The following is a 21,923-nucleotide window of genomic DNA, read 5'->3' on the forward strand; positions in this document are numbered from 1 at the left end:
ATTTTCCTCCCACACTCAAGTAGAAAGTAGAAAATTACTCCAGTCTGCCAGAGGAGTTTTTTGAAAATAATATTAGGATGGCTGCCTTTAAGGAGCAACACCTTGAGGACCCAAGTCACAAAGAAGAAAAGACAGGCTGTGCGGTGGGAAGGTTGTACAATAGTTGCACACTCCCTAGAAGCCTCCACAGCATAAAAAAAAAAAAAAAAAAAACACATATTATTTTGCCTTCTTTTCCTGGTTCCCACCCCATGTATCAGCAAAAGACAGATTTTGTCATCATGATTCCTATTACCTTCTTCATGATCCAAATGCTTTATAGACACTAATTAGTTAACTCTTCCATAATCCCTGCCGGAAAGGTCAGTCTGATTAAACCAGAAAGCAAATTCTGAGAGTGGTGAGGTTCGTCGTGATTCAGTCTTTCCTCCAAGGAGATCAGTGGAGGACTAGATGTAAACTCTTAGAGTTCTTCTGTCAGAAGCTCTTCCTGTCTTTGCTGACATAGGTAACAATGAGAACGCTTTCTCTTTCCTGGTATAAAGGATGCAGAGAAGACTCAGCTTGTACATGCTCATTGCTAATGAATAAAATGTTATCCTTGGCAAGATTCTCTATTCAATGAGAACAAAGACACTTGGGGAAACTTTTCAATCTGTGGCCAGCAGAGTTGTTTCAGATTAGAGCTCTTAAATCTTCCTGCAACTGCTTGTTCTTTCTATAAATATTTATCAAGGTCCTATCCTGCCCCTGGAGGCAAATTCTAGCTGCACAGATACAGGAGTGAATTTGAGGCCAAGGTTCTGATTTCACAAAGTTTGCTTTCTAGTGGGGTGAGACCAACAACAGAAACATTAGAGAAACAAGAATAATAAGGAAGAGTGGTACTTGCAGAGAGAGAAATTACATAGAGAAATGTGGAAGCTGGTGACTGGTGCTTCTTCTCTGAGAAGGTAACACTGAAAGTGAATGCCATATGAACAAGAAGACAAAGAACATTCTAGGCAGGAATAGAAGCTAAGCTCATAATAATTTAATCTAAAAAAATCACAAAAATGAGCTCGGTGTGGCCAGAGACCCAAGAGCAATTCAGTGTATCTGGGGAATGTGGACACCTGGGAGTTCAGAAAAACGGAAAGGGCCAATGGTGTAAACCAGAGAAGGGAGTCTGGAGCTTATGCTAGGAGCCTTGAGCAATCAGTGGACAATTTTCAGTAGTAATGTGGCAAGATTTTGTTCCTGTTTCTTAAACAGTTCCCTATACTTTGGGGGAGTAGGGACAGGAGCAGGAGAAAAGTCACTTAACAGGTTATTGCAGAGGATGGGTGAGAGAACATGGTGACCTGTACCAGGATGGAGTACTGGAGGTGCAGGTGGAGGTCCCTGCATTGAAGATAGGGTTTCAAGGTGGAGTTGACCAGACTTGTTGATGGACGTGGGAGGTACAGGTGAAGAATCAAGGATGACAAACTATTAGTCAGATGAAAGTGAAGTATTAGGAGGTGCTTGAAAGAGAAAGCTTTTCATAATGCATGCCAACTTGGGGCTCAGGGACCATGGCCTTAATTTTTATGATCAAATAAAGCAGGAGATTAAAATGAGTTCAAATATAATGAAAATAGCAATGATAATCTGGTTTCTGCTTCTTTACTATCATAGGTGCTCAAAGAAAATAAACTTAGAAAACTACATCAATTCCACTATTGTTCAAGAAAATCTTAAAATGAAAACCAATTTCAACCCACTTAAAATTATTAAAATATGAAATGAATGCAAGTAAATTTTATGATCAAGCAGGTACTTATGTTCCAGAGCAGAGAGAGAGAGAGAGATTTTAATAGGCAAAAAAAGAACATTCCCAGCCCTCATGAAACATTCCAGTTAGGTTAAATTGACAAATAATTCTAACAGTTAATTTTAAAATTATAATTGTTAAAAGGAAATAAGGGGCAAATACCTCAGATCCAAGAAAAAGAAATATATCATAAGGCTGTGATGTATTCCAGGAGGAGAGCAAGGACTTATTTCAGAAGTGACCTGTAAACCAAGATCTGAGGACCATGCTAGAGAGACAGTGTGATCCTCCCCTGGATACAAACTCATATCTTGCATCTCACATATGACAATCTACTGATAACAGCCATTAGGTCACCTTCAAATTCTGGAGGACATCATCTGGCCAGCGGTCCACTGCTGATCCATTCAGCTCTAACTTAAGAAAGAAAGTATCATAGTGAACAAGGGCCTGTGATTTCCAAGGACTAAAAGGGAAAAGCTCTCAAGCTGGGAGAGAACTTGGGTATGACAGCTAATTGACTTATGTTTCTAATATCATCCTTTGCTCACCTTTCCATTCCCAGAGCTCAACAGAGTACCAAGCATATAGGAAGCATTCAGGTTGAGTGATGGGTTGAGTGAATAATTGAATAAAGGCAATTAAAGACACTGCAGAAGGCAATTTTGGGCTCCTGTTAAGCAGTCAGTCAATACACCAAATCAATCATGGCCCGTTCCCAGTATCCAACTACCTCTATTACCATCACCTTTGGAGCTGAGCATTACTAGAAGACAAGCTCACAAATTTGGTTAGAAATATTTTGGTTATTGACAACTGATCTTTTTCACATCTGATTTCAGGGCTTCTTAGTCTCTAGCATGAGAATTACCTGACAGGGTACATTCCAATGCATCTCCCTAAGACGCAATTCAATACAGCCAGGAAAGGACAGAAGAATATGAATTTTAACAAAGATTCCAAGTGATTAATAAGTCAATAACCGAACTTACTCTGAGAAACACTATCCTATAGTCCATCCCTTTCTAAGATTAGTGTATTGCATATCAAAATAGTCCCATGATTCTCTTTATCCTCCATTATCATTTCATGGACAATTTAGATGTCATCATTCATCAGATTCCAACCACCACGTGTCTGCTCCTTCTTACCCTGGCGTCTGTCTCAACCCATCTTGCACTTCAATCTAATACGATCATCCCCAAATGATGACTTCTTGGTAGAAAATAGTCAAATGTCTTCCAAAAGTACCAAAATCTAGAATTTTTATATTAAAACTACAGACTTGAATACTGTAATTTAGTGTCCTCAAACCCCAAGTACTTTACTTGACTACAAAGGAATGAACGTACTAATGTTCATCTCCAAAGAGTTCCCTCTGTCATATGATCTGATGGTACCCCAAAAGAAGCCCAAAAGTGAGAAAAATCAGGAAGCCTGGTTTTAATCCAGTCTTTTCGACAAGCCAATTTGTGAATATTTTCTTAGCTTCTCTGGGACCCATGTGTTTCATCTACAAAGGGAGAAAACTGCTTATAATAGCAGCTTTTACACATTTTGATGATCACTGACTGTAAGAAAGAGGTTTTGCATGGCAGTTCATGACAGTGAAGTGCTACAAGACATCCAGGATATACCCTCACTACATGTGATGAACTCTATAGTTTATCCTCTATTATATTTTTCCATATATTACTCCTTTCATTTAAAAAAATGCTAGCTGCACTCTCAAAATTGATTTCACACCACTATACTAAATCATAGCTGCAGTTTGAAAAATATGGATGTTGGGATCTTTATGTTCTATTCCAGTTCTAATGCTCTATGATAATGAATAAACATGGAAGTCCTTCTGCATAATTGTGTGTTTTCCCTATTTATATATTGTCACCTTTATAGATAAATTCATGGGAAAGACTGTAGGTTTTCTAAACTTTTCTGACAACACTGATAAAAAGGCATAGAGTCGCATTATAAATTTATGAATTTGTATTTCATAATAGAAAAGGCTTATTTAATAATAATAAAAGCCAATGGAAAAGAAATTCAATTCCTTTTCTCATTTTCCCACTGAGCCAAGTACAGATCACATCCCAAGTATTCTTAACCATGACTGAGGAAGAGGCACCTTGATCAAACTGATATCCTTCTAAATGTTGGTGAGATCCCTACTTTAAATCACTTGCTCTCAACCTTGAGTCTACTTTAAAATTCACATGGGGAAATAGAACAAGAGAGCAAACCATTTTTTGACACACCATTGTAGAGCTATTAATTCAGAATATAAGGTTGTAGGTGTCAATCATCAGTAGGTGTTGATCTCTCCAGGTGAGGGCTGAGAACTAGACTGTTTGACATGCTACAGTGAGTCACAGTGCTCTGGGTATACAATTTAGTCCAATGGCAGAAAGCTAATGTGATGGCCACCACTGTCCCCGAAACATTCCTGTTGCTCCCTCACCACCCCACACATGCCTCCCCTAATCACACTGCTTTTCTTGCCCATCATTATCCCTACAATCCATAATCAAGAATCACTACCTGCTTTAAGAAAAAATGTCCCTAAATTCCAAATCTCCTCCATTGGCCTTGCTGGTGTGCCTGTCAGCCCCCAAGGGCAAATGCCACTTGAGAAGGTAACACTGTAAACAATCAGTCCCTTTCTGTCCATGCTCACACAGTGGGGCAGAGTTGTGAACAGCTTGTAGGTGTGTCTACACAGTGGGGCAGAGTTGTGAACAGCTTGTAGGTGTGTCCTTTTGAAGAACCGAGAGGTGGAAGTGTGCAGGCGTGGGAGCAACCTCATCTCTCTTCAGGAGTAAACACCATGAAAGGTGGGTAAAGATGACAGGAGCTTCGGAATACAAGCAAAAAACCGACAGAGACAGAGACTCCATGTTGAGTTAGAAGTTGTGATTTTTTTAGTATAAAAAAAGCCTAATTTGGGGGTGATTCACACATTTTAAAATTTCTTCCAGGGAAATACATAGGTCAAGGGAAATGTGCCCAAAAAAATTAAATTTAAAAAATTGACAAATGTTTATTTTGAGGAGTTATGTATGGTGTTTGGAGTCTTTGCTCTATAGACTCAATTTTGTTATATAGAGATTGTTCTATCTTAATAATCAAATTAATTGAATTTTGAGATAAAAGTACTTAAAAAACAACATGATTTCTCATTCAGATGAAAGCCTCTTGCTTTTATGTGCTTCCTTATCGCCACCTGGTGTATGCTGAAAGAATGTAAGGCAAAGATGGTCTGCCACAACTGAATTATCAACTGCAAAAATCACAGGTGGTGGCAAAGCTGTTTATTAAGAGACAAATAACCTCGATGTCACTAAGCTGCAGATGTGATAGGGAGGCATTTTAACTCTATAATGTGGTTTCTCTGACCTGCAGAAACTGGTGAAAGGGCTTCCTTTAGTTTTAAGATTGACATTTTTTATTACACAGTTAAAATGTATCTTTTAATATATAAAATTATAAATAGTAAATGTACTTATAAATTAAATAAAATTATAAATATAAATAGGTTCCCATTTGATTTTATTAATACTGGTATAAAATGTGGTAGGCTTTTATTTCATGATCATGTTTGGGTATTCTGGCTTTGCAAAAACAAGATAGAATTGGAATAGATGGTAAGCCTTGCTGGGGAAGGCTAAGAGAAGTCTTTAGAGAAACCCAGGCTTCCCTTGCTATCTCTCTTCTCCCTGTTACGTAAGAATGGGACTTCACTCATGCTGAGCAGGTTTAGTGTCTGCACGTGGTTACATCTGATGTAGACACGTTCTAACTGGAAGAGCATACATGATCCATGGCACTGCTGTAGGAATGATGATCGAAATGCCACAGAACCCTTGTGGTGAAGCAAGTATTGGGCTCTTTCATAATTCCAGTGTGTTTACACCAGCCTGGAAAGTATCACCAGCAGCTCTGTGCCCTACAGAGAAGCAAGGGGCAGAGGGAGGATACCCTGGATGTGTTGCATCTGCTGGTTTTCTGCAGAGCTGCCTCATACCCACTGATTTCTGAACTAGTAGAGAAATGCATGGAGCTAGGTAGCAGGTGTGAGTGAGTGTGCAAATGTGTGTATCTACGCTCTCTTCCTATTAATCCAATACTGAACTAGGAGCTCTATTTTATGACGTCCCTGTCTCCCTTCACATTTCCAATTTGTTGCTGAAGTTTTACTGGACTATAAAACCTACAAGTCTGGGAACCATCGCTATGGCTGATGAAAATAACAGAATGTAAAAGGAATGAGCAGTTTTGGAGCCTATTCCTTTTGGTCTCTTACCAATACAGCATCAGCTGTTAATTATGAAATAAGATAGGCCAGCAGATTTTAGGGAGGTGCCAGCAAGGGTGACTGGTGGGAAAGAGGAGTTCATGAGAAGCAGGGGGCAGACATTACCCGGATCTGGGGGAAGAAGTTGAAATGGGAGTCCAGGCTAACAATGACGTCACAATTTTGCTTAGAATCAAGCCTCTGTCTGGCCTTTTATTGTACTTGATCTGTGTACAAGATCTGTGTACAACTTGGGCTGCTTATGGACATGTTTGCTCAACAAGAGACAAATTCTAGAAAGAGGAATCTTAAACAGAGGTCACTAAACAAAGCCTTTCCCCCTTAGGTTTGTGGCAATTCTTACCTTTCAGGTTGTATAAAATTGAGGCATAAATCGTTAGCTGTTTTTCCTTCTTCTACTTGTTCACATTTTTCTTTAGTCAATATTTATGGTAAAGGCTGAAGGGGAAAAATAAGAAAAGCATTTTATCAAGTTCTATAAAAATTTTCCCTGTTATTAAAATATTCATATGGATTTTCTTAGTTATGTTCATTTAGACATTTAATGTTTCTTAAAACAATCTCTGATTATTCAAGTGATGCTTATTCTCTTTCTTTCAAATACTTTAAGTATCTATTGTTGGCAGAACTCTGACAGCCTCCAAAGCCTTAGGAAATCTCACCAACTACATTTAATTCAGTGAAAGCTTCATTAATTTAACTAGATCAGAGAAAGTCTCTCTGCCAAAATTAACCTATTTAGCACAGAAATAGCCCTCTCTGTCTGTAATTGCCATTTCTCCCAGGTCACTGCAGTCAGATTGTCACTGTCTTTTTTTCTTCATGCACAAAGACTGAGATCCCTACAGCTCATAGAATGATCTGGCATTTTACAATGTTGGGATTTTAAAGGGGCAGGTGCATATTTTCTAAAGGATGGTCTATGTTGTTCTAAAGATAGCTTTTAGTTTAATGGAACTAGAGCAGTCATCTTAAGTCTATCAGTAATATTTATTTCAGGCCCTTTGTTTAAAATAAATAGTTACTACTATTTGAAGAAAACACAGAAGTTGCTAACTTATTCTTTCAAAGGGACTTTTCACCACAGATTTAAGCAATTATTGGGAAGAGAAAAGCAGTGTGCATGAAAAGCAGTAATAGTACTTTCTTATTCTGTAATCGTTGAAGAGTGGGAATTGTATATTGTCTGATTCTTTATTGATACTTGGAAAAGCAATATGTCAAATTTGAATACTTTTGTTCGTTTTTCCAAAATTAGGTTCTCATTACTTTCCTAGCAGCACTGGCTTATGATGCTTAAGTTATATTTGTAAAATGAGCAGTTAAGTGTTTTATTGATGAGAAAAACTTAGGTTAGAATGAAGACATGTTACTTAGAATCATAAAATGATTGAGCAGGAAGGCAATTTAGAGGTAATATAGTCCAGGCTTCACTCTGAAACCTCATTTTATGATTTCACAGATGAGGAAACTGAGTCCCTGTAAATTGCTTATTTCCACAAATCTAATCAGTAGGGAGAAGAATTCACTTCATTTTTCAAAGAAGGCAGCAATGTGTATCCCCTAAGATATGGCATTTCACAAGCACAGCTTATTTTCAAATTCTACCAACAATGGGAATACTCAGCATATGTCTAGTGCTTAATAAATATCATCTGCTATGGTTTTAGGATTATAAACTTCCTTGTAGACAAAACAATAAATAATATCATTACATTGAGTTCTTCAGAGATGTCCATAATAGAAATAAGGTCAATATTTTCAAATTTATGATTCATTGAATTGGCTGGGTTTTTATGTTGCTGAATAGATTTTTCATAAGTAATTGACTTTTGAGTTGGAATCATATTCTAATCTAAACTTAACAGGGAGAGAAATGTACAAGGACTTACATGACCAAGAGAAAAATCCTTCAATCTTGAGTCAGAAAACCAAATCACCAGGCTTAAGGTGACCTAGCTCATCTTGGGAAGAGAGGTTCCCTAACTCACAGCTCACTCCTTGAAAAAGAAACTTTAGATCTGTGTCTGTCTTGAATAAATGGCTTCTTTCTATTGCTTCAGGCTCTATTGTCCCCGAGAGTGGCCCCTGAGAACTGTCACAGCATTTATTATTTGGTCTTTTTCCTAAAAGTGCCACCTCTCCAGCGCCTAACTTCCTGATGTAGTACAAATTGATGTGGGCTCTCTGTAGAGGAAGCAGACTTCCCAGGCATGTATCATCACAACAGGTTTGAGATTAATCCTGGCCTTTTGTTTTAGAGACAAAACTTCCTTTCAAAGGACAAAGAAATAAATTAAGGTCATAGTAATGTTCAAAAACATTCTTTGAAATCTTTTCACCAAGTTAATAGCTTACAGCAAAGAAACCCCTTTGGTCTTTTCCTCTTCTCTCTTCCCTCAGTTGTCTCTGCTGTACTGCAAACCTAGCTTGCCTTGCAGCTGTCAAGCCCAGAAAACCTTTGTCTTAGGAGCAGAGAAGAAGGTCCAAGGTGCCCCTACTGGGGGAGACATTTTCTCATGGATATTCAACCATGCATTGTTCAAAGTGAAGTCACTTTACTTAGGCTGCACAGTCACCAAGCAGGAATCCATAAGGAAAAAAAAATGTGTTATACTCTTTCTCTAAAGAGACACACTTGCTTAGGTAATTGAACCAAAGCAAATCAGAAACCAGACAAAACCATTGGTTTATCTCAAATCACCACTGTTTTCTTACCTGATCCTTCTCCAGGGAGGAGACTGGTTCACGTTGATTTGATTGGTCCCATCAGTCTTTTTTCTGAAAGGGACTATGACTTAGACAAAGATAAACTCCAGGGGAGTTCTTAGGTAAGAGTTGTTTTGTTTCTTTTCTTTTCTTTTCTTTCTTTTTTTTTTTTTTCTTTTGGTACCTGGAATTTAACCCAGGTGCACTTAACCATTGAACCACATCCTCAGCCCTTTTAAAATATATTTTATTTAGAGATGGTGAAGCCAGAATTAGACAGGCAGTCAGTATAGACAGTTAAATGGAGTCAAGTTGGATCAAGGAGGCAAATTTTGAGTGAGTCCGGAAGCTGGAGACTGTCCCCTGAAGGATTGAAACGTTAATTCCTTCAGAGCCCTTCCTCCACCCTTATCAAGAACCCCCTGCTCCAACCTGTTGCTAAGAAAACCTGTCCCAGGAATTGCCCCTCCCTACAGAGAGCTATAAAGTCATTAATTAATGTGTCCTGGGCTCCTCCATCCTGCCCTTCCCCCTTCAGCCCACCTGTTTCCCACCTTTGACTGACCCACCTAGTGAGCACTCCTGGGTCTAGTCACATACTCAGGAAGGAGAAAGATGAAGGGAAGAGGGCAGGAGAACAAAGGAAGCCTACCACCTATAAAAAGGGCAGAGCACCTCGCTTCTTAGGATATCTGCTATGGCCCCCTTCTCCCTCACAGGAGAAGTCTATGTTACCCCTTTTTAAATAAACCCTGCTTTATACGCTTGCCTCAGGGTGCTTCTCTAATGTTCAAACTTCAACATGTGAGGAAGCAGAACCAGTGATATTAATGGGGTCTCTCTAAGTTGCTTTAGAGCCTCACTAGGTTGCTGAGCCGATCCTCCTGCCTCAGCCTATAGAGCCACTGGGATCACAGGTGTGGGCCACTGTGCCCATCAGGTAAGAAGAGCTTTTATTTGGAAAAGGTTTGCATTGATAATGTCATTGCAGAAAACAATGTTTCATAGGCCCCCAGCTCCTTAGGACCTTTATTTTTCTCCCTCAAAAGCAAAGGTACGATTCAATTACACTAGAGATTCAACTAAAAATAATAAGATTTTTAAAGCCCACTTTTGAGCATTTTGAATCTTGAATCCTTGAGTGCTCAAGCCTGCTGTTGAGCTGTTAGCTCACAATTGCAGAGTTTATACCTTTTTCTAACAATAGAGTAAAAGTCAATGGAAATCAGAAGCTATTGTACGGAAATTGAAATACAATGCAATTTTTGTTTCTTTTTTTTTTTTAAAGCACTAATAAAGCTAAGATTTGTTAATCAGTTCAAGGCTGCAGAGGTCTGGATGCTCAGTCTGCAATACAGACCAAGGCAGGCAGCATCCCTTCCTCTGTGGACCACACCATGAAGCAGAGGAGCAAAGAGCAAGTTAGTCGTTGTCAGTAGCTAAGTGAGCAACACCCAGCATTCAAATGCCGCTCAGGGATTAGGAAAAGGGGCCCCAGTTCAGACTGAATGCAAGGAAGGAGTCACCTGAGGGAGAAACACTGAAACCAAAGTCTGAACAATGGACAGGTGAAGACCAAGACCATCAGGGTGAATGCTCCTGACAGGGGAACTGGGGAGGGGAGAAAGGATAAGTTCCTACAGGCTGCAAGTACAGATTTCTTAGAATGGTGGTTTTGAGAGAGAAATATTTAAAATGAGCTTGAGCATTTAGGCTTCTATTAAAGGGAGGGTCTTTATCCTAAATGCAAAAGGAAATCACAAGAGTTTTAAAAAGAATAGCCCAGTCCTATCTGTTTTTGTTTTTTTAACTCCCTTTGTTTCATCCAGAGCTTTGCTATGTCTTCCTTGGCCCCTAAGCACCTTCGTGGGCCCCTTCTTCCATAAAACCTACATAAGGAGAATGTCATCCTCTCACTCTGTTGGCATAAATATGAATATAAGCCAGTGTGGACTGTGTTTCTTTATTATTTTTTTCTTCCAATATTAAAAGAAGTTAAAACATTTTGTGGGTCTCTTAAAATTGTCATGGGCTCTTAGCTCTGTGCCTACTGTGCCCAACAGAAAACCAGCCCTGGACTTGCCTGAAAAGAACAGATGGAAGTCCAAGTAAAACAGAAAGCTACTCCATAACTACTATGAGCCAAGGTGGCAGACACAGCCAGAAAAACTAAGATCAATGGAATATTATTAACTTATTTTTAAATTAAAATCAAAATATACAGCCTTTACTCAGACACTTTAAACAATGTACTCAGAAAACTAAACCAATATTTGCTAAAGAGAAAAAAGTTCAATTTAAAAATGATCGGAGGGACTAGGAATGGGATAAAGGAGGCAGAACAAGGAGGCTGAGAGGGTCAGAAGCACTAGACCCCAAGAAGGAGCCTAGGAGGAGGAATGAGAGACGGAAAGGAGAGACAGACCTGGACCAGAGTCTCGGGAAAGCCAGGGGAAATCTAATGAGAAGTATCCGTGAAAGCTCTTTGAAGGTAAATGTGCTGCATGATGTAAAGGCGTGTAATAGGAACCCAGGGAAAAATTTTCTAGGGAGCTTAGTGCCAATGTATTAAAAGCCTTCCAATGGTCACCCATAGTCCTTCAGAAAAAAAATCAATAGCAAATGTGCCATTAACAAAATAGTTGTGTTAGCCGGACAGAGCTTTAAAAAGGAGCATATGTAGGGCTCGTGAAACCAAAAATTTCTGCGGAGAGATGTGACAGTGGAAAGCCAGCAGGCGCTTTTAACTAGAATCGGGTGTATGCTTGCTAGAGAAACCACTCATGGGGATCTTTGCTGTTTACCTCATTCTTTTTCTAAATCCCTCCTCAATGTTGTTAAGTAAAAAAAAAGTTCTAAAACAGTTTTAAAGACATAAATCAATGTAAGCTCACCGCCACTGATGGATAAGGATTCTCTCTGTGCATATGCAGCAGGGAAAGGCCACAGGAGGACTCAGAAAGTTGCTGTCCACATGTGAGGAGGAGCCACCTCCCCAGAAATCTGGTCAGTCGAATCGCCATCTTAGAATTCTTGTCTCCAGAATGGTGAAAACATGAAGTTTTGTTGTTGAGTCACCCCATTTATGGTGTATTGTTGTGATAACCCAAGTAATTAGCATACCACAGCATTCCATGGAACATCAGTGTCCTCTGTACACTGGAAATAGAGTTATCCATGCCTTTAAATATAATTATATATATAATTGGTTCGTGAACCAATTTCCAGAATCCCTAGAACTAATTTAGAAAACCCATGCTTAAGATTCTGTCTTTCTAGAACCACTCTTGGTACCAAAATTTGTATTGTCAGGATTTTGTGAAGAAACAGAATCAATGGAAGATACAGATGTAAAAAATTTATGTCAAGATATTTATGTCATGCAATTATAAGGATGGCAATTCAGGACATTGCAGGGTAGACAAGAAGGCTGGAAACTCTTGGGTGGGACTTGACATCATAATCTGGAGGCAAAATTTCTTCTTTCTTGAGGAAACTTTACTTTTGACTGGACAAGATCATGTTATTGAAAATAATGTTCTTTATAGAAATAAACTTCAATTAAATTCAACTGATTACAGATATTAAACACTTCTATAAAATACATTCAAGGCAACATCCAGATCAATGTTTGATATATTAGGCAATGTATTAGTCAGATTTCTGTTGTTATAACAAAATACCTGAGGCTGGGTAATATATAAAAAAGAGAGATTTAGCTCCTAGTTTTGGAGGCTGAAAGTTCAAGATCATGAAATCTCATCAATTTGGCCTCTGATAATGGCTCCTTGTCTACATCACATCAAGGCAGGTGGCATAATGATGTGGTTGGAAACCAGAAAAGGACAAGGGAGAGGCTGTTTTTTTTTTTTTTTAACAACCCTCTTGCAAGTATCTGAGTCTTATGAGAACAAGGTTAATCTCTTCTGGGGTAAAACCCTTAATGACCTAGTGATCTCCCACTAGGTCCAACCTCTTCGAGGTCCTATCGCCTAACATTGCCACTATGGGGATCAGGCTTTCAATACATCACCTCTGAGGGACAAGCTACAGTCAAACCATGGCATCTGGTTACTAAAACCTGTGCAAATTGACACAAGTCACTCTGCAGAGCAGAGCATCAGGGTGTCAAGTAAACAACGGGCTCAGCCAGATTTCCCTCTGCACTGACAGGGGCCCACTCTCGGGCCATGTGTGGAGGATCACACAAAGGTCCTCAACACCAGAACTCAGGTTTACAACCACTGAGCCCTCCCTCAAAATCACAGCATCGAATCAAGGCCCCACCCTGATAACCTCATTTAAATTTAAGCAGTTATTCCAAGTAGAGGCACAGGTGATTAGAGCTTCAACTCTCGATGAGGAAGGAGTCACAAATAACGCTTCAATAGGGCTGCACAAAATATCACCACTAAATACCTCTGAGTATGTTTGAAAGGTGGGGTTCTGGGTGACTCTGTATTTAATACCTTAGATTATTCATGTCTATTTAACAAATACCATAATGAAAGTGGCTCATTACTCTTAACTTCATTAGGAAAAGTGGGGAAAAAGAAAGAAAGAGCTAGGTGTGTCTAATTCCTGGTTCAACTACAGCATATATTACCTGTAAGCCCCTGTTTGCCCCCAAGGAAATTCCCATCTCCTTTAGCTGAAATGAGAGGTGTGGCTGATAGTTTTGAAAAATAAAGACTCATCGTACAAGTGGCTAATTACAACATGAACTGAATACCCAACCTTGCAATGTGTGGCTGGGAAACCTTTTAACGGGTAGAACAAGCTGATGAGTAATGGAGTCAATCATCCAACTGAATAGGAGCCAGGAGTAGAAATGGTATTACCAAGAAAAAATTTGTGGAGGACCCTTTGTTCTGATGGCTTAGATCCCTGTGGGTTTCACGGGTTTGTTGTTGTTTTGTTTTTTTGAGAATTTTTAATCAGCAGAAACTCTTCCAGCCTGGATTGAAAGGGAGCAATGCAGAGAAGATACATGAGGACGAAGGCCATGTGACTAAAGACTCAAAACATGGGAGGGACGCAGCTACAAGCCAGTGAGCACCAAGGATTTTCCAAATCCACCACAGGTGAGACGGGCAAGGCAGAATTCTCTCCTAGAGCCTTTGAAGGAAGCAGCTGACACCTTGATTTTGGACTTCTAGACTTAAGAAGTGTGACAGAATAAATTTCTATTGTTTTAACCTTCCAATTTTTGACAATCTGTTATAGCAGCTAGAGGAAATTTATAATAGCAACAATAGCCATCAATTAATTTATTCATATAATTCTCCCTAGCTTAGAGGAAAATATTAATTACTTGACATATGCTATGAAGCATGAAAGTTGTATACCTTCGATTCCTTTTTAGATACCTTCCATTTCTTTTTGGAATATTTGGGAATCCAGAGAAACTAGGCCTTTTTAAATCAATGTCAAATTATGCTACAAAGCAGTAGTAATAAACACTGCATGGTACCGGCATAAAAACAGACGCATACAACAATGAAACAGATAGAAGCAGGAAGACAAATCCACACAGATACAGTAACTTGATTCTTCACCAAGGCACAAAAACATATGTTGGAGAAAAGACCACCTCTTTAACAAATGGTGCTGGGAAAACTGGTTACCCACATGTAGAAAAGTGAAACTATATCCCTATTCCTCACCCTGAACAAAAGTCAACTCAAAATACATCAAATATCCAAGAATAAGACCAGAAATACTGTAACTGCTACAAGAAAACATTGGGTTGACACTCCAACATATAGGCACAAGCAACAAATTCCTCAATAGGATTCCTTAAGCTCAGTATATAATACCAAGAATTAATAAATGGCTTGGCATCAAATTAAAAACTTTTGCACAGCAAAGGAAACAATTAAGAAGATGAAGAAAGAGCCTATAGAATGGGAGAAAAATCTTTGCTAGCTACACTTCTGACACAGGATTAATATCCAGAATATATTTTTAAAAAATCAAAGAGCTTAACACCCCAAAACAAATAACCTAATCACTAAAATGGGCAAATTAACTAAACAGGTACTTCTCCAAAGAAGAAATACAAATGGCCCCAAAATCTGAAAACAATGTTCAGTATCTTCAGCAATCAGGGAAATGCAAAGCAAAGCTAAACTACTTCTTTTCACTCCAGTCAGAATAGCAGACATCAAAAATACAAGTAATATAAATGCTGGCAAGGATATGGGGGAATACAACATTTTATACTGTGGAAAACAGTATGGAGGTTCCTTAAAAGACTAGGAATAGAACCACCATATGACATAGCTATATCACTCCTCAGTATTTATGCTATGGCAATATGTGCTTACCCATGTTTGTAGTAGCACAATTCAAAATGGCCTAATTAAGGAACCAGCCAAAGAGTTCATCAAGAGATGAATGAAACCACAGCTTAGCTATTGTGAATTGTGCTGCTATAAACATTGATGTGGCTGTGTCCCTGTTTTTAAGTCCTTCGGGTATAGACTGAGGAGAGGGATAGCTGGGTCAAATGGTGGTTCCATTCCCAATTTTCCAAGGAATCTTCACACTGCTTTCCATATTGGATGCACCAATTTGCAGTCCACCAGCTGTATATGACTGTACCTTTTCCCCCACATCCTCGTCAATACTAATTGTTGTTTGTATGCATAATAGCTGTCATTTTGACTGGAGTGAGATGAAACCTTAGAGTAGTTTTGGTTTACATTACTCTAATTGCTAGCGATGATGAACATTTTTTCATATATTTGTTGATTGATTGTATATCCTCTTCTGAGGAGAGTCTGTTCAGGTCCTTGGCCAATTTATTGGTTGGGTTATTATATTTTTGGTTTTAGCTTTTTGAGTTTTTTATATACCCTAGAGATTAGTGTTCTATCTGATGTGTGAAGGGTAAAAATTTTGTTCCCAAGATGTAGTAGACTCTATATTCACCTCACAGATTGTTTCTTTTGCTAAGAAGAAACATTTTAGTTTGAATCATCCCATTTAGTGATTCTTGATTTTAATTTTTATGCTATAGGAGTCTTATTAAGGAAATTGGGGCCTAATCCCACATGATGGAGATTAGGATCTACTTTTTCTTCTATTAGGCACAGAGTCTCTGGTTGTATTCCTAGGTCTTTGATCCTTTTTGAGTTGAGTCTTGTGCATGGTGAGAGATAGGGGTTTAATTTCATTTTATTGCATATGGGTTTCCAGTTTACCCAGCACCATTTGTTGAAGAGGCTATCTTTTCTCCAATGCATGTTTTTGGCACCTTTGTCTAATATAAGATAATTATAATTTTGTGGGTTAGTCTCTCTGTCCTTTTTTCTGTACCATTGGTCTACCAGTCTGTTTTGGTGCCAATACCATGCTGTTTTTGTTACTATTGCTCTGTAGTATAGTTTAACGTCTAGTATAGTGATGCCACCTTCTCCACTCTTTCTGCTAAGGATTGCTTTAACTATTCTGGGTGTCTTATTTTTCCAGATGCCCTTCAGTAGATGAATGGATAAAAAAATTTGGCATATATACACAATGGAATATTACTCAGAAATAAAAGAGATAAAATCATGGCATTTGCAGGTAAATGGATGGAGTTAGAGAAAATAATGCTAAGTAAAGTTAAGCAATCCCCAAAAAACAAATGCCAAATGTTTTATCTAATATAAGGTGGCTGATTCATAGTGGGTAGGGAGGGGAGCATGAGAGGAATAGATGGATTCTAGATAGCGAAGAGGGGTGGGAGGGAAAGAGAGGGAACATGGGGTTAGAAATGATGGTGGAATGTGATGGGCATCATTATCCAAAGTACATGTATGAAGACACAGATTGCTGTGAATATACTTTGTATACAACTAGAGATATGAAAAATCTGTGCTCTATAAGTATAATATGAATTGTAATGCATCCTACTGTCATATATAAATTTTAAAAAAATAATTTAAAATTTTTAAAAAGAGATAAATTGGAAAGGGGTATATATCCCCCAAAGATAAACTTAAAATAACCCTTTTTACTCTAAACTTTTTAAATTTGGATTCATCAGGACTTAGTGCTGCGGAAAGACATATGTATCCAAAAAATGTACATAAGCCTAAGGTACTTTGGAAAGATATTCTAACAGGACAATGGAAAGGTCCTGACCCAGTGATTGTCTGGAGTCGGGGTTCTGTTTGTGTGTTTCCACAGGGAGAACAGCAGCCGATTTGGATTCTAGAGAGATTAACTAAAGCAATTTCTACAGACCAAAAAGAAGATGCTTTGACTCAAATCCATAACAGCTGATATCCAGGGCTCCAGCTTGGCTATTCTTACATCTGCGACAGTGATTAACCAGGGTACTTTTTTTCAATATCTATTTTATTATTGCTTTTTCCCACATCATAAAGTTCAGTTTTATTTTTTCAGCCCATGGCTTTATAAAGACGAGTTATTAAGTATATCAATGGGACCATCATGGTATCCTGTAGAAGAATTTTTCTTCAACAAGAAAGAGAGGGCTAGTTCTGTTTACTACATTTGTCTAAGATCTTGGTTTTTACAGACATCTGATTAATTTACAAAGGTAAAGTGTTAAATCAACCACTAAATATAAAATCAAGTACTCTTACTTATTAAGTTCCATAAGGTAATATATTTAAACATTATGTGTGTTTTCATAAATTGGTAAATGGAAAAAAAGTTTAATATTGCTTTGGTGTGTGTCTTTGCTGAAACAAGGTTACTAAGTGTTAAGATTCTATCAGGTGTAATTTATATACAAAGAGTATAAGAAGTTTCAGTTGGGTTTCAATCATAGTATTATAGTACCATAAAAAAACATGAAAGTATTTCATCTTATTAAAGTGGAGTAATTTGTCTAAATCAGAAATTTTATAAGGGTTAACAGCTACAAAAGAGATATAAAAAGATTCAAGATGTGAAAATATATTTTAATATAAAGGTTAAAAAAAAGAAAGAAATGTTTCTAGATGAGATAATCTCTGTGTGGTAAAGTAAAAAAGGCTGTAAAATGCCATTTAAAAAGATTTTGAGGAAACTAGACTTACTTTAAAAGCTTGAGAAAGGAAGAAAGAAGAAAAAGGTATTTGTACATGGCAGATTGAGATAAAGCTTCTCAATGGAGCTAAAAAAAAAAAAAAGCCTTTGGTTGAAGGGCAGCCATGTAAACTAACATTGAAGCGATTTAAACAAAATCTAAGCCTCGTTTAAAAGAGTGAAGTTGTACGTGGTGAAAAAGTACATTTAAAAGTACAATATATATGATAATTGAAAGGCTTTAAAAGGTTAAATTGAAGGTGGTTGAGATACATACCTTCATGGCGGAAAAAAGAAAAAAGAGATATAAAAAGATTCAAGATGTGGAAATATATTTTAATATGGAAGGTTATAGGAAAAAGAAATGTTTTTAGATGAGATAATCTTTGTGTGATAAAGTAAAAAGTTGTAAAATGTCTAAGTAAGTTGCAAAAGGCTTTAAAAGGTTAAATTGAAGGTGGTTAAGATGCCTTCATGACGGAGGAAAGATTGCGTCATTCGAAGCCTAGTTAATCTTAAAGGCATTACTTAAAAAAAAAAAATAAACACATGAAAATGGGAAGATAATAGGATAAAAGATACTTAGATAAAGAAGATTAAAAATTTGAAGTGAAAAACTTTAAAGACAGAAGTATAGAAAGTTAAAAAGATAAAAAGATGTAGGAAGATAAAAAAGATGTAGGAAGACAAGAATTTTAAACCCACAAAATAGGATACAAAAGAAAACTAAGAGGAAAAAAAAAAAAGCAACTAAGGGTGAATGTATAAACCTTAGGAAAAAAAACTAAAAGATAGAAATAAGATAAAAAATGGTTGAAAATGTCAAGTAAGGTATTTCAGATAGAAAATGCAAAAAGCTAAGACAACTATTAGATACAGACATATACTTATTAAAGCAAAAAGAGGGAATTGGAAAGGGGTATATATCCCCCAAAGATAAACTTAAAATAACCCTTTTTACTCTAAACTTTTTAAATTTGGATTCATCAGGGCTTAGTGCTGCGGAAAGACATATGTATCCAAAAAATGTACATAAGCCTAAGGTACTTTGGAAAGATATTCTAACAGGACAATGGAAAGGTCCTGACCCAGTGATTGTCTGGAGTCAGGGTTCTGTTTGTGTGTTTCCACAGGGAGAACAGCAGCCGATTTGGATTCTAGAGAGATTAACTAAAGCAATTTCTACAGACCAAAAAGAAGATGCTTTGACTCAAATCCATAACAGCTGATATCCAGGGCTCCAGCTTGGCTATTCTTACATCTGCGACAGTGATTAACCAGGGTGCTTTTTTTCAATATCTATTTTATTATTGCTTTTTCCCACATCATAAAGTTCTATTTTATTTTTTGAGCTCATACAAACCTAGGTTAATGTTTTTCTGATCAGTTTTAAGAATGACGCATGGCATGACCCAGGTCATTTGCAATGATATTGCATGTAAGGTGATCTTGCTCAAGGACCAGGGCGGATCCAGGTTTAGGGCGGATCAGGGTTTAGGGTGTTCCCAGTTTAGGACAATCCGGGTTTAGGGTGGTTCCAGGTTTAAGGTGTACCCTGCTGGGAATAAGGCGTATCCTGCTGCCTCAGGCTCGCCCACTCCTTGAGTTCCCGTTGAGTTCTCGTGGGATTCAGAGAGTATTTGGGATTTTTCCCAGAACGTGATTGGGGCCCGGAACGTGAATTCCCCCAGAACGTGTTTGTAGAGTGCCGGTGTGAGTTGGGGAATAAAGAATTGCTGTTTGAATCTACAAAGCTGTGAGTGGCTCGTGATTGTGTGCCCAGCCAGACTGCGGCAATAAATGGAATAAGAAAATGTATTATATATATACACAATGGAGTTATATTCAGCCATAAAAAAGAATGAAATCGTCATTTGTGGAAAAATAGATAGAACTTAAGAGCATTATATTAAGCAAATTAAGCCAAACTCAGAAAGCCAAGGGTCAAATTCTTCCTCTCATATGTGGGCACTAAAGAGAAAAAAAGGACCAAAAAAAAAAAAGGTGGGGAAATAGAAGGGGAGACCAGTAGAACAGAGGAAGACTACAAGGAGAAAGCAAGAGGTGAAGGAAAGGGCAGGTATGAGAAATGAAATTGAACAAATTATATTGCTGTATTGTATGCATATGCAGATATGTAACAATGAACCCCACTTTTATGTATAATTATAATGCACCAAAATTTTTTTGAATAAATAAAATAGTCTTTAACTAACTACTATTTTTCAATATCCATAATGGACTCTGGTGAATCACAAGATAGATCCGTATGAAGATAATCTGAAAAGGAAGATATTGGACTTTCCTTCTCTTAACCCAGACAGTATTATTATTAATTATCAATAAGGAAATAAATTGAGCAAGTAGAGGAAAGGCCCAGGAGAAACTAAAGAGAAAAGAAGAGATCAAGCTCCTTATGGATGAGGCTTTGAAAAGACATCAGAGGCCCTACAGGCAGTCTCAAAGTCCGCGTGGGAGCTTCTGGGCTCAGACTTTATATCGTACACTGACAACTGGGTTGAAAGAGATCTTAAGGATAATTTTGTCTAAAGACAAGACATTTCCATAGGTGCAACATAAGAACTATTTCAAGATATGTGCACTAGACCTTTGATGAAATATGCAGAACATATCTCTGAGGTTTAGAAACAGAGCACGGTTCTGATGTCTGTGCCCAAACATCTGGGGGCAGCCCATAGAAGCAGCAGCATGGTTATCAATTGGTGGGCCATGGACCCCTGCTTCAGTTCTTGTCAAGGTAGGCCACCACATTTGTGTCAATGCATAAGATTTATGGGTCATAGTTACACTTTAGAGATGTCTTTCATCTAGAAGGCTGAGCTGAGAGGGTCCTTTCCCATGAATATGCTTTGTGAAACTATATATTTATTTTATATATTTCCCAGAAAATACGAAAACACAAGAGAATAGGGTTTATTTGTTTTCTAAAGAAAACAAATGGTTCAAAGGTTAACAAAGAGAAAATTGTTGGTGTTTTGTAAGTTGTTATAACAAAATACTCTTTGTATCATAGTTAAACTTGATCTTTAGAACTGTTTTAGGACACTTTTGATCATTCTGCTTATGCTGCTCAAAATCTTATGATTTCCATTACGTTGAAGACTACTGCAATATGATCTTTTTTATATAGACTCATGTTTTATGCAAAGTACTACCAACCTTAGTTAGCTGTGTTGTCAAATCTTAATAAGTTGAAAACAGCCAATTACAAGTAGGAGGGCTAAAATAAGCAGTCACACTCACACCTGACAGCCTGGTAATAAGGAGCTGAGCACCCAGATATTTAGCTATGCAGTAAAAAAGTTAATTTGTCATAATAATGGCAACTCTCAGGTATTTCTCCAGTACCTTGAGCTTCAAGTGTGTTCCACTGCTACACAGCCACATGTGGACTTGCTAAGAAAGCCGGTGAGGCACATACTATTATGTACTGTAAAAATAATTGTGGAGCCTCTTGTTATTTTGGGGTACTCAAAGGGTCGGCTATTAGTGTTGTCCATTAGCTACAACTCAAGGAGATTGTCTATCCCCAAAGAATAATGATTCTAGACTGAGAAGCCTATTATTAAGAAAATCTGCCAGGCACAGAGGTGTGCACTTGTAATCTCAGTGGTTTAGGAGGCTGAGGCAGGAGGTTTGAAAGTTCAAAGCCAGCCTCAGCAATTTAGTGAGATCCTAAAGCAACTCAGTGAGACCCTGACTCTAAATAAAATATTAAAAAGAACAGGGGATATGGCTTAGTGGTTAAGCACCACTGGGTTCAATCCCTGGGAAGGAAGGAAGGAAGGAAGGAAGGAAGGAAGGAAGGAAGGAAGGAAGGAAGGAAGGAAGGAAGGACATAAAAGTCTCTGTGAGATTGTAGGAACATGGTAACTCAAAGGAAGGACAACTGTTCCCCTCACTTCTAAACAGCAGTTTCAGGGGTGCAACCCCCATGGTAGGTGCTGCAAACAATGAGTCCTCCAGGGGCAAATGCTTCACTTCTTCCTGGGGAGCAGAGAAGCAGCCAATTATGAAGCATCCCTGGGCAGCAGTCACCTTAGTGACATCTTCATT

The sequence above is a fragment of the Marmota flaviventris genome, chromosome 1 (genome assembly GCF_047511675.1).
Source record: "Marmota flaviventris isolate mMarFla1 chromosome 1, mMarFla1.hap1, whole genome shotgun sequence".
Classification (NCBI taxonomy): Eukaryota; Metazoa; Chordata; class Mammalia; order Rodentia; family Sciuridae; genus Marmota; species Marmota flaviventris.